Source organism: Populus euphratica, unplaced genomic scaffold (genome assembly GCF_000495115.2).
Source record: "Populus euphratica unplaced genomic scaffold, PopEup_1.0 scaffold550.1, whole genome shotgun sequence".
NCBI lineage: Eukaryota > Viridiplantae > Streptophyta > Magnoliopsida > Malpighiales > Salicaceae > Populus > Populus euphratica.
In genome coordinates this window covers 12,329-25,166 of record NW_011500427.1, presented here as the reverse complement: position 1 = coordinate 25,166, position 12,838 = coordinate 12,329, and the positions used below count along the sequence as shown (strand labels likewise).

The 12,838-nt window shown below is 28.5% G+C and overlaps 1 long non-coding RNA gene across 1 annotated transcript in view; it reads left to right on the top strand.

Moving 5' to 3' along the window:
* The window catches only part of LOC105114615 (uncharacterized), an 18,186-nt gene extending 16,852 nt beyond the window's left edge, over positions 1-1,334 (top strand). Inside the window, exon 7 of the long non-coding RNA XR_840171.1 lies at positions 1,247-1,334. This is a non-coding gene — a long non-coding RNA (uncharacterized LOC105114615). The remainder of the gene's footprint in view (positions 1-1,246) is intronic.
* The last annotated feature ends 11,504 nt before the right edge of the window (positions 1,335-12,838 follow it).

The following is a 12,838-nucleotide window of genomic DNA, read 5'->3' as shown; positions in this document are numbered from 1 at the left end:
CTCTTTCATCAATATGATTGTAAATCAGCTAGCTTTACATCATTTAGAGTGTTATGGGGTTGATGCGTTGTCATCAGACAACAAAACAATGAAGATGAGGATGAGATACAAGCTACATTAGTTTTTGGTGCAAGTGAATTGAAGGATAGTTGTCAAAAACCAGAAGTTGGGATGGAATTCTCTTCTGAAGAGGAGGCTTACAAATTTTACACAAGTTATGCAAATATAATTGGTTTCAGAACAAGAAAAGGGAAGGTGCAACGATTGTCCAACGGAACCATTAGAAAAAGATTCCTTTGCTCGAAACAAGGGTTTCGGTTGGAGAAACAAGCCGACAAGATAACGAAGTACAAGAGGAAAGAAACAAGTAACAGGTTATGATGCCAAGATCCAGTTTTCAATTGATAATGGAAAATGGGTGGTCTCACAATTTTCACAAGAGCACAATCATCACCTTGAAGATCGTTGGCATATCACAAGATCATGCACTCAAATGTCTGAGGCTCGCTTGACTTACACCGGAAATGTTAGGAAAACTAGGAATAATCAAACAACAATTTACCCGGATTATAATTTAGTGGAATACAAGTCCCAATTTTTTTCTCTCTTTATGCAGTAAAATCAGAATTAAACAATAACTAAATATAATACAAATAATCACACAAATCAACACCAAGATTTTAACGTGAAAAACCCGATATGGAAAAAACCACGGGACTGTAGTCCATCTAAAAACTTCCACTATCAAGAAATAATGGGTTCATAATTATTCTTCCTCAGATTTAACTAAGGGATACAACATATATATCATCAAGAACAACTTATTCTCGGATTACAACAAGATTAAAGGAGAATTATTTGAGAAAAACTCACAAAACTGACAGCCCCGTTTTCTGTCAAAACGGCCAGCTTTCGCACCACCAATTTTCGATCCAACCGCGAAGATCAACGTGTCTAGAAGCTGCTGTCAAAATCTCAGCCCGATCCAACGGTGAACGAGCTGGAAATCGAAGAAAGAATGAAGGCTGCTCTGCTGCCTTTTCTTCTCTTTTTCTCTCTTGATTTTCTTCTCCTCTCTTCTCTTTTCAAATCTATAGCTACAGTACCCGAACCATATTAATATTTACACCAAGAGACAGCCATCACATGACATTTAATGTGATGGTCCCACCATCACATGGTGTGGGACCATACACAACACTCTTTACCTGCTGCAAATTTATTTCTTTGTGAAATTGTTGTGTAGCCAGATGCATTCCTTTGCTCCGTCAATGATGTGAAGGTTAGCGATGCATTAGATCACAGGGCACGTAATGTTATGCCTAATATAGAGGTTAGATTATGTTTGTTTGCAAGCACTCTCCACTCTGAATTGATCCCTTGTATACATGGAGTTCCGAAAGTAAAATCAAACTTATAAGTGAGGAGGGAATCTTTCAATAATGACTATTGATTTGGTTCTGAGGTAGAGCCTATCTTAGTGACAACTCCCTCTTCCCCCCTTAAATATAATTTTTTAACTGCTTTGTGGCCTTGGTTATGATCTCCAACCTGTCCTTGAGAGGCCTTTGTTGGTCTAAAACCAAAGGCTTTTTACCTTCCAAACATATAGAGGCACAATGCCTATCACAATAGTCACCCCTTGATTTCCTATCACAATAGTCACCCCTTTTGGAGTAGGGAATTTTAAGGACCAAATATCGGGTGTTAATGGTTGCATTGATCTTGTACTCAAAAGACCTTCTTATTATAGCGTTGTAGGCTATAGCCATATCTATTAACAATATACTGAAAGGCGAGGGGAAAGCACTATTGCTTCCCCATGCCTTTTAATTATACTTATATATAATTATTATTATTATTATTATTATTATTATTATTATTATTATTATACTATATATATATATATTCTTTTTCTTTTTTTTTTTTTTTTTTTCTGTTTTTATTTATGATTATTTTTTTTGTTTTTTATGCCTTTATGGGTTTTTTTTTTTGCTTTTTTGTTTTTGTTTTTTCTTTTAATGAATTTTTTTTGTTTAATTTAGTTTGTTAATGGTAATTTTTTTATTTAGTTATCAGACTTTCATGATACGGATCCCAAATTTGATAGGTTAACCTGATTTAACGAGTCTCGAAATTGTATTTTTTTCTTGCTTTTTTTCTTTTGAATTAATTTTTTTCATTTAGTTTAGTTTGTTAATGTTAAATTTATTTCTATTTAATTATCAGACTTTCATAACATGTATCTTGAGCTTGACAAGTTAACCTAGTTAATTATGGGTTAACCCGTCAAATTATTTTTTTCTATTTAATTATCAAACTTTTATGACATGAATCTAAGGTTTGACGGGTTAACCTGATTGGAAGGGTTAACCCAGTTAATTCAGATTTTTTTTCTTTTTCTTCAATAGTTTTTTCCTTCCCGTTGATTTTTTTCTTTGTTTTTTTCTTTTTAATTATCACTCTTTTATGATACGACTTTACAGCTAGACTCACATCCAAGACTCTTGGATCCGGTGTTGCAACCAGACTCACTTAAACTTGAGTCATGTAAGTTTAATATTATTATAAATATTACTCTTGAGTTAAGTGTTGCAGTTAGACCAAAGGCTCTTGGGTATATCGTTGTAGAAAGATTTAACACTCTTAGATCTTAGCATTTTTTTATATTTTTTATGCTAGAAAAAAATAACTCGTGGTGTATGCCTTTGTTTTTTTTTTAAAGCCTTTTACTGTGAACTGCACAGTGCAATCCACAATGAAAAAGTTGATCCCTTTATTTTCTTTTTTTATCTTTTTTTTATCTTTTGTAATTATTCTTTTAATTTAATTTATTAATATTAAATTTTTTATGTTTAATTATTAGACTTTCATGGCACGGATCCTAGGTTTGACGGGTTAACCCAATTGATTCAGATTGTTTTTCTTTTTCCTTATTAGTTTTGTTCTTCCGATTTCATCTTTTAATATTGTATGCAGTCCACGGTGAAAAGGCTGATGCCTTTAGTTTTTTTTCTTTTTTTTTTAGGTCTTTCATTGTGAACTGCACAGTCCAGTCCACGGTGAAAAGGTTGATGCTTTTTTTTCTTTTTAATTAACTTTTTTTATTTATTTTATTGATATTAATTTTTTTATTCTATTTAGTTATCAGACTTCATGACACAGATTTCAGGTTTGACGATTAACCCAGTTGATTTTTTTAAAAAAAATCTTTTTCTTCATTAGTTTTTTTTCTTAATGTTGGTTTTTTTTTTTTTTTTATTAATTTATTTAAGTATCACACTTTTATGACACAACCTTGCAGCCAGACTCAAATCCAAGACTACTGGATTTGGTATTACAGCCAGACCCACTTAAACTTGAGTCTTTCAAGTTTAATGTTATTATAAATATTACTTTTAGGTCAGACATTGCAGTCAAACCTAAGATTCTTGAATATAGCTTTGCAAAAACATCTAATACTTTTAGATCTTAGCTTTTTTTAATATTTTTATACAAAAAAATTGACCCGCGGCATCGCGCAAGTCATGTAACTAGTCACTATAGAGATATGTTGAAGAGTAAGACACTTAAGATAAGTGTTAATTGTGATTGTGATCTATAGGATGCCTTTCATTAGCACTTTTGACCCTTCAATCCTAATCAAAAGGTCTTCATAGGAGTTGGTCTCGAGGAATTTATCCCCATCTAGGATATTGCATCTCTATATAGGATTTTAACTAAATTGCATCATCCACCAATACCCTGTAGACCTGATGATTAGCTAGAACTATCAAAATTACTAATGCATCCTCATAGAGGTAAGTTACCTCCTCTCTATATTCTACAGTGAAAATGATAGGCTCGTGTCATAGATTTTATTATGATTCATTGTCAGAACCTATTTTTCATACTTTCTCTTTCTACAAGAAGTATCTTCCCCTATCGAGGTGCCCTTTAAAATCAAATTGATCTTAGACAGGATTTGAATAAGTCGATTAGACAGGATTTGAAAAGGTCGATTAGGCTCTTCTATATCTTCTTAAAACAACCCTTTAAATGTCATGATAACCTTTTAAATGTGGACATGCCCTTTCACAAACTTTTTAAGATAACCCTTAGTATAAGCCTTTTAATCTCTTTTTTCAACATGAAGTAATCCTCACTATCATTTCATTTGTCCTTATGTAACAAGCAAAAACATTTAGAGGAGCATGCATGTGGAGATTCTTTCATAAAAGGTGGATACTGAATGAAATATTTCCCCTTAATAGATGTAAAGACTTAAGTGACAGTGGCATTTAGCGAGGTTATGTATTTTTCAGGTTATATCATGCAATCCCTAACTGGCCTTTTTTTCTGATTTTTCTTGAAACTATTATTTCTACTAAAAAAGTGATTCTGTTTAAAAGGTTTCTTATCCTAAACCTCCTAGTAATAATAAAAAGACTCATGCTCAACTTACTAGCCTTTTCCACTAATATATGATTCTCTATAACTTGTTTCACCTTCAATAGGCTTTTGTCTGGTAAGGCATACAAGTCCTTCCATAAAGAACGTTCCTTACTCCACTAATCAAGGCCTCTAAGGCTACTAGCACCATTAGTTCCTACACGTTGAGAATTTCTTTAATGAACCTCTTCAAATATTATTTGATGGATTCCCTTTTTGATTGAGTAATGCTAAAAGTTCTATAGAGCTCCTCTTGGCTAGTATGTTGATGCTAAAACAAGTTTAACATAAAGGTTACTAAAACTTGTGATACATCCTGACTCTAAGTTGTTGTACTAGGCTCATGCTGAGCCCTTAAAGTTATAGGGAGGAATTTTACACGTAACATCACTTTATTGGATGACTAACTCAAGGTTACTATGTATATTTCGAACATGTTCTCATAGATTTGCTAGAACATTGTAATTATCCAAAGTCATTTTCGTGGAAATATACTTTTTAAGGATGGGGTGTGCAAGAATCACTTCATGGAAATACACCTTATAGACCATATGATTAGCTAGAACTATCAAAATTACTAGTGCATCCTCGTAAAGGTAAGTTACCTCTTCTTTATATTCTACAGTGAAAATGATAGGCCTGTGTCATAGATTTTATTACAATTCATTGTCGGAACCTATTTTTCATACTTCCTCTTTCTACAAGAAGTATCTTCCGCTCTCGAGGTGCCCTTTAAAATCAAATTGATCTTATACAGGATTTGAATAAGTCGATTAAGCTCTTCTCTATCTTCTTATAACAACCCTTTAAATGTCATGATAACCTTTTAGATGCGCTACAATTTTCTTTCAATTTGAGCATTTCAAAACCGCTATTTCAAAACTATAGTTTGTGCTTATTAAGATTTTAATCTATTTTACCTTTTTGCCCTTCAAGTCTTGAGCCTTTATCTTTATTATTTCAGCTTCCCATAAAAATTCCTTCTGCAAATAGATAGCCAAGTAAAAACTCACTTTAGTTTTGTTAATTTTATTTTTTTTTTTTGCGAAAAAGACGAACAAAGTTAACCTGAAATATCTCAGTTGAAATTTGTACAAGAAACTTGGAATGAATCAAGATCCTGAGCAATATGAAATTCATTTCATTTAGTTTTTTTTTTTTTGAAATGGTATGAAATATACCTTAATTGAGATTTAGATATATCGTTTCTCAAAAAAATGATGGATTTCAAAACATCTTGACTCTTTTTTTTATTTTAATATTTTTCTTTGAATTAAAATAACTATAAATATAAAAAATGTTAATTAAGGATATTAAATATTAAATACTTATTGAAATTTGATTTTTATAAAAAAAAAGTTATATGCATGATAGCTATCATTTAAAGTAATATTCTTTAAGATAAAAAACTACTTATTTTATTTGAAAAAAATAATTATTTACTATCTTAAAATTATAAAAATATCTAAAATACAGTTCACCTTAATTTTTCAAACAATAGTTTAGTTTCTTAAGCATTTAATTACAAGAATTAATATATGAAGTAATTTATTCATGGCTTTTTTGAATATTTAATTTTAATTATATTTTAATTTAAACATCACAACAACATGTTAACAAATATTTAAATAGTGTAGTGTTTGGTATGCTGGACAATGATGGATAGGACATGATAATATTTTATGAAATTGTTTGGTGCACCTTTGGACAATATAAAAATCAATTCTTGTCTTATCCAAGGTTGTTCTAGTGAAGAAATTTTTGTCTCACTAAAAAGGGAAAGACAAGCTTGTCCAATGCTCTAAACAAGGGTTAATCTAATTGATTCAGATCAATATAAGGATAAAAATAGTTATTGTCATAGTTTTAAAACCAGATTTGGGGGTCAACTCGGAGTCAAACATGGGTCATGAGTTGGGTTGACCATTAACATGAGTCAATATAAGAATAACAATAATTATTATCATAGTTTTAAAACTCGACTCAGGAGCCGGCCCAAGGCTAGGCTCATGTCACAAGTTAGGTCATCAGTTGGCTTGGATGAATATAAGGATAGAAGTAGCTATTATCATAATTTTAAAACTCTACTCAGGGGTTGACTCGGGATCAAACACAAGTTATGGGTGGAGTTGACCATTGATTGAGTGAATGTAAAAATAAAAAGGATTATTATCACATTTTTAAAACCTAACCAAGGAGAGGGTTGATATGGGATAAGACTCGAGTCATAGGTCAAGATGGTCAACCCGATTTGACTTAAAGTAACACAAAAATAAAATGGTTATTAGACAAACTTCCTTAAAAAACTTATAGTACTATATTAGTATAAATTAAATTATGATATAGGAAGTTTATATACTAATAAATTTATAGATAATACTCAAAACCAAATATAGTATTGTGTTTAATACTTGAGGCTGTACTTTATCAAAAGAATAGAGAAAACCTATAAACCAATTTCTCTCTCTAAATAGAGATTTTTCATCGATGATTCACGCGGATCACCATTGGTAACTGGACAATTAGACAGCTTGTGGTTTGCAACAACTTAGCCTCTAATAAATTCATAAACAACTTTAGATTTGTCTAATGAGATCCTAAAAACTCCAGAATATTATTTTAAATTTATTATTTTCTCTACATGTATGAGTTTCGCGAACCCAACAAGTTTTTGAGAAAGCATATTAGTGACAACCTCTGTTTCACCTATTCTATTGAATATGAAGAATATTCATTACATTAATACATATCATAATTGAAGATATATATATTTTCATGTTATAGTTAAACATTTAACATAAATTTTTCACAGTATTTTATTCATTTATTTATTTTATAATAACATTTTATATTATCAAAAAATAATTATTGATATATAAAAAAATCTCTCATTCTGTTTGGAAACCATGGCATTATCAGATAATGTTTTTAAATACTATTTTAATAATTTTATTTAAAAAATATTTTTTTTAAAAATTAAAAAAAAAAAAAAGAAGAAAAAGAAGAACTGACAAGCCATTAAAAAAAAAAGAACATGCACTTGACTTTGATGCTTTTTTGGAAGTGGCGAGATTCAACAAAGTATTTTATGATGCTTTAGTAAAATATATTGCTAAACAACGAAAAGTTTAAGACTAATGATGATTATTATTTGAAAAAAAAAATTAAATTTTAATTTATAGTTTTTTTTTTATTTTCTAATTTTTTTAGAGGGAGCTCATGAGCATAAAAAACGTACAATTAAGCCCCACATTAGAAATAACATTTGCTTTAAATAAAAGGTAAAGAAAACGACAAGATCAAAATTGCACATTAGGCGGCCATATCTAACTATAATAATTGGACATATTCTATAGAAAAAATATATAATGTAATATTTAAGAATAATAAAATATAAATAACAAATTTGCACGCTACATGGTATATATGGTCGAAACGGCATGTTTGTTGCTGTCAATATTCTGAATTCAGGCATGTTATACAGATTGTTTATTTTTATAGTTAAAAGTATTGTTTTAAAAAATAAATTTTATTTATTTTTTATTTTAAATTAATATTTTTTTTATATTTTCAAGAACATTATATGAAGAGAATTATAAGTTTTATCAGATAAAAGATCGGTGATAGTAAAAAAAAACCATGAAAAACCACATAGAAAATCAAAGAGAGGAAACTTTTAAATTATAATAAAATATAGGCTTATCTTATTCTATGATAAAATTCTACCCAAATCTCTCGAGGACTACCAAGAATAACATGGCCATGGATTGATCCTCAATTTAGCTGTCCAGCATCAAAATTCGCGAGTTACTATTATTCTTCTTCTTCCCGTACACATGATTTAAAATACGTGCAGCCAATTTAGACTAGTATGAAAGACGTCTGCAACTGTTACAATTAAAGGGCTGCAGTAAATGTAGGTAGCTAAAAATCAACCATATAATTGACCTTGCCACGTCCTTGATAATCGCATGCTCAAAAGAATTGAGACTGGATGCGTATATGTGCCATAATATTCTACGAATTGTGGTCCATCGTAGGTTTTTAATTTCCAAGTTCTCGAATACTTAGAAATATCCAACCACAGGTCGAACAAACTTTATGATCACGAAGGTCTCCATTCCAAGGTAGATTTGTCAAGACATCACTTAGCAATGAACGAGTTTTATGCACGTGATAATTTTTTATATAAAAAATATTAAAAAAACTATGATATAAAAGTATTAGGTTTTTTTATAAAATTATATTTAAGAGTTTAAGTGGGTCTGGCTGCAATACTAAACTCAATAGTCTTGGATATGAGTCTAGTTACAAAGTTGTGTCATAAAAATATGATACTTAAATAAATTAATTTAAAAAGAACAAAATAAAGAAAAAAACCAACATGAAGAAAAAACTAATGAAGAAAAAGAAAAAAACTCTAAATTAACTGGGTTAACCCGTCAAACCTAAGATCTGTGTCATGAAAGTCTGATAATTAAATAGAAAAAAAATTTAACATCAACAAACTAAATAAAAAAAAAAGTTACTTAAAAAAAAAGACACTAACCTTTTCATTGTAGATTGTACTGTGCAGTCCATAGTGAAAGACATAAAAAGAATAAAAAAACTAAAGACATCAGCCTTTTCATCATGGACTGCATATAATATTAAAAAATAAAATTGGAAGAACAAAAGTAACGAGGAAAAAGAAAAACAATCTGAATCAATCGGATTAACTGGTCAAACCTAAGATCCGTATCATGAAAGTCTAATAATTAAACATAAAAAATTTAATATTAAGAAACTAAATAAAAAGAATAATTACAAAACAAAAAGAAAGACAAAAAAAATTAAAGGCATTAGTTTTTTCACTGTGGATTGCACTGTGCAGTCCACAGTAAAAGGCTTAAAAAAGAAAAGGAGAAAAAAACAAAGGCATACACCATGGGTTATTTTTTTTCTTGCATAAAAAATATAAAAAAATGCCTAGATCTAAGAGTGTTATGTATTTTTGCAAAGATATATCCAAGAGCCTTTAGTCTAGCTGCAACGCTTGACCCAAGAGTAATATTCATAATATTTATAATAATATTAAATTTACATGACTCAAGTTTAAGTATGTCTGATTGCAACATTGGACCCAAGAGCCTTATATGTGGGTCTGGCTGTGAGGTCGTGTCATAAAAGTGTAATAATTAAATAGATTAATTAAAAAACAAAAAAAACCAACATAAAGAAAAACACTAATGAAGAAAAAGAAAAAAGAAATCTGAATTAACTTGGTTAACTTTTCAAACTAGGTTAACCCGTCAAACCTTAGAATCGTGTCATGAAAATTTGATAACTAAATACAAAAATTTTGATAGCTAAATAGAAAAAAAAAAGTTGATGGGTTAACCAAGAATTAACTTAGTTAACCTGCAAAACCAGGTTAACCAGTCAAATTCGGGATATGCGTCATGAAAATCTGATAATTAAATAGAAAAAAAATTTAACATTAACAAACTAAACTAAATGAAAAAAAATAAAATAAAAACAAAAAAACAAAAAAAATAAAATTTTGGGCTAACTCGTCAAATCATGTTAACCTGTCAAACTTGGAATTCATTAACAAACTAAACTAAACAAAAAAATTTATAAAAAAGGAAAAAAAACAAAGAAAAAACCCATAAAGGCAATATAAATAAATAAATAAAAAAAAAAAAAGAAAAAAACCAATATATATAAGTATGATTAAAAGGCATGGGTTAACCCTTCAAATCAAGTTAACCTGACAAATCTACGATTCATTTTCTCACAAAAAACAAACTAATAAAAAAATTTTGAATTAACTGGTTAACCTGTCAAACCTTAAATTCACGTCTTGAAAGTTTGATAACTAAATAGAAAAAAAAATTGACGGGTTAACCCATAATTAATTCGGTTAACCTATCAAGCTTGTGATACGGGTTATGATAATCTGATAATTAAATAGAAAGAAATTTAATATTAACAAACTAAATTAAATAAAAAAAGCAAGAAAAATAAAATTTCAGATTAACTCGTCCAATCAGGTTATCCGTCAAACTTGGAATTCATTAACAAACTAAATTAAACAAAAACAAATAAAAACATATATATATATATATATATAATATTGTAATATAATTATCATTATAATTATTATTATTATTATTATTATTATATATAAGTATTATTAAAAGGTGTGGGGAAGCTTTAATGCTTTCCCCACCCGTTTTAGAGAAGCTACACTGCTTTTCTCACAAAAAACAAACTAATAAAAAAATTTTGAATTAACTGGTTAACCTGTCAAACCTTAAATTCACGTCTTGAAAGTTTGATAACTAAATAGAAAAAAAAATTGACGGGTTAACCCATAATTAATTCGGTTAACCTATCAAGCTTGTGATACGGGTTATGATAATCTGATAATTAAATAGAAAGAAATTTAATATTAACAAACTAAATTAAATAAAAAAAGCAAGAAAAATAAAATTTCAGATTAACTCGTCCAATCAGGTTATCCGTCAAACTTGGAATTCATTAACAAACTAAATTAAACAAAAACAAATAAAAACATATATATATATATATATATAATATTGTAATATAATTATCATTATAATAATTATTATTATTATTATTATTATATATAAGTATTATTAAAAGGCATGGGTAAGTTTCAGTGCTTTCCCCACGCCTTTTAGAGTATGTTACTAGTTAAATGACCCGCGCGATGCTGTGGGTTAATTTTTTTACAAAAAAAAAATAAAAAAAACAAAGATCTAAAAATATTAGATTTTTTTGCAAAATTATATCTAAGAGTCTTAAATTTGACTGCCACATAAGTGAGTTTGGCTGCAATACAAAACCAATAGTGTTGGATATGGGTCTAGCTGCAAACTTGTGGCATAAAAGTATGATACTTAAATAGATTAATTAAAAAGAACAAAATAAAGAAAAAAAACCAACATGAATACAAAAACTAATAAAGAAAAAGAAAAAAATCTGAATTAACTAGGTTAACCCATCAAACCTAAGATCCATGTCATGCAAAGTCTGATAACTAAATAAAAAAAAGTTTATTAAAAAAAGCATTAATCTTTTCACCGTAAATTGTACTGTACAATCAACAGTGAAAGACATAAAAAGAAAAAAAACTAAAGACATCAACCTTTTCACCGTGGACTGCATACAATATTAAAAGATGAAATCAAAAAAATAAAAGTACTGAGAAAAAAGAAAAACAATCTGAATCAATCGGGTTAACCAGTCAAACCTGAAATCCGTTTCATGAAAGTATAATAATTAAACAGAAAAAATTTAATATTAAGAAACTAAATTAAAAGAATAATTACAAAACAAAAAAAAAGATAAAAAGATAAAAATAAAAAACTAAAGGCATTAGTTTTTTCACTATGGATTGCACTATGCAGTCCACATTAAAAGAAAAGAAAAAGAAAAAAACAAAACAAAAGTACACCCCATGGGTTCTTTTTTTACATAAAAAATATCAAAAATATATAAGAGTGTTATGTATTTCTGCAAAGATATATATAAGAGCTTTTAGTCTAGCTGCAGTGCTTGACCCAAGAGTAATATGTATAATATTTATAATAATATTAAACTTACATGACTCAAGTTTAAATGAGTCTGGTTGCAACACTAGACCCAAGAGCCTTGCATGTGGGTTTGGTTGCAAGGTTGTGTTATAAAAGTGTGATAATTAAATAGATTAATTAAAAAATAAAAAAAACTAATAGGAAGAAAAAAACTAATGAAGAAAAAGAAAAAAATCTGAATTAATTGGGTTAACCCTTCAAACCAGGTTACCCCGTCAAATCTTAGATTCATGTCATGAAAGTTTGATAACTAAATAAATAAAAAAATTTGATAGGTTAACCTATCAAGTTTGGGATTCGTGTCATGAAAGTCTGATAATTAAATTGAAAGAAATTTAACATCAACAAATTAAAATAAATTAAGTAATTAATTAAAAAGGAAAAAAGCAAAAAAATAAAATTTCAGGTTTACTCATCAAATCATGTTAACCCGTCAAACTCGGGATTCATTAACAATCTAAATTAAATTTAAAACTTTATTAAAAGGAAAAAAAAAGCAAAGAAAGAAGAAAAAAAACCCATAAAGACAAAAACAAAAACAAAAAAACAAAAATGGAAAAAAAATTATAATATAATATAATTATCATAATAATAATAATAATAATAATAATATTATTGATTAGTACTTAAAAGTGCATTTTTGTCATGGTTTTATATCATCATTTTGCACTTGAAGTATCAATAACTCCTTAACCAAAGCATGTTTTATAATAATATATCTAATAATACAAGATACCTTTAATTTGTGGTAAATATTCAGTTTAAATGCAGGTCGATCACATAAATGAAAGGATTTATTGATG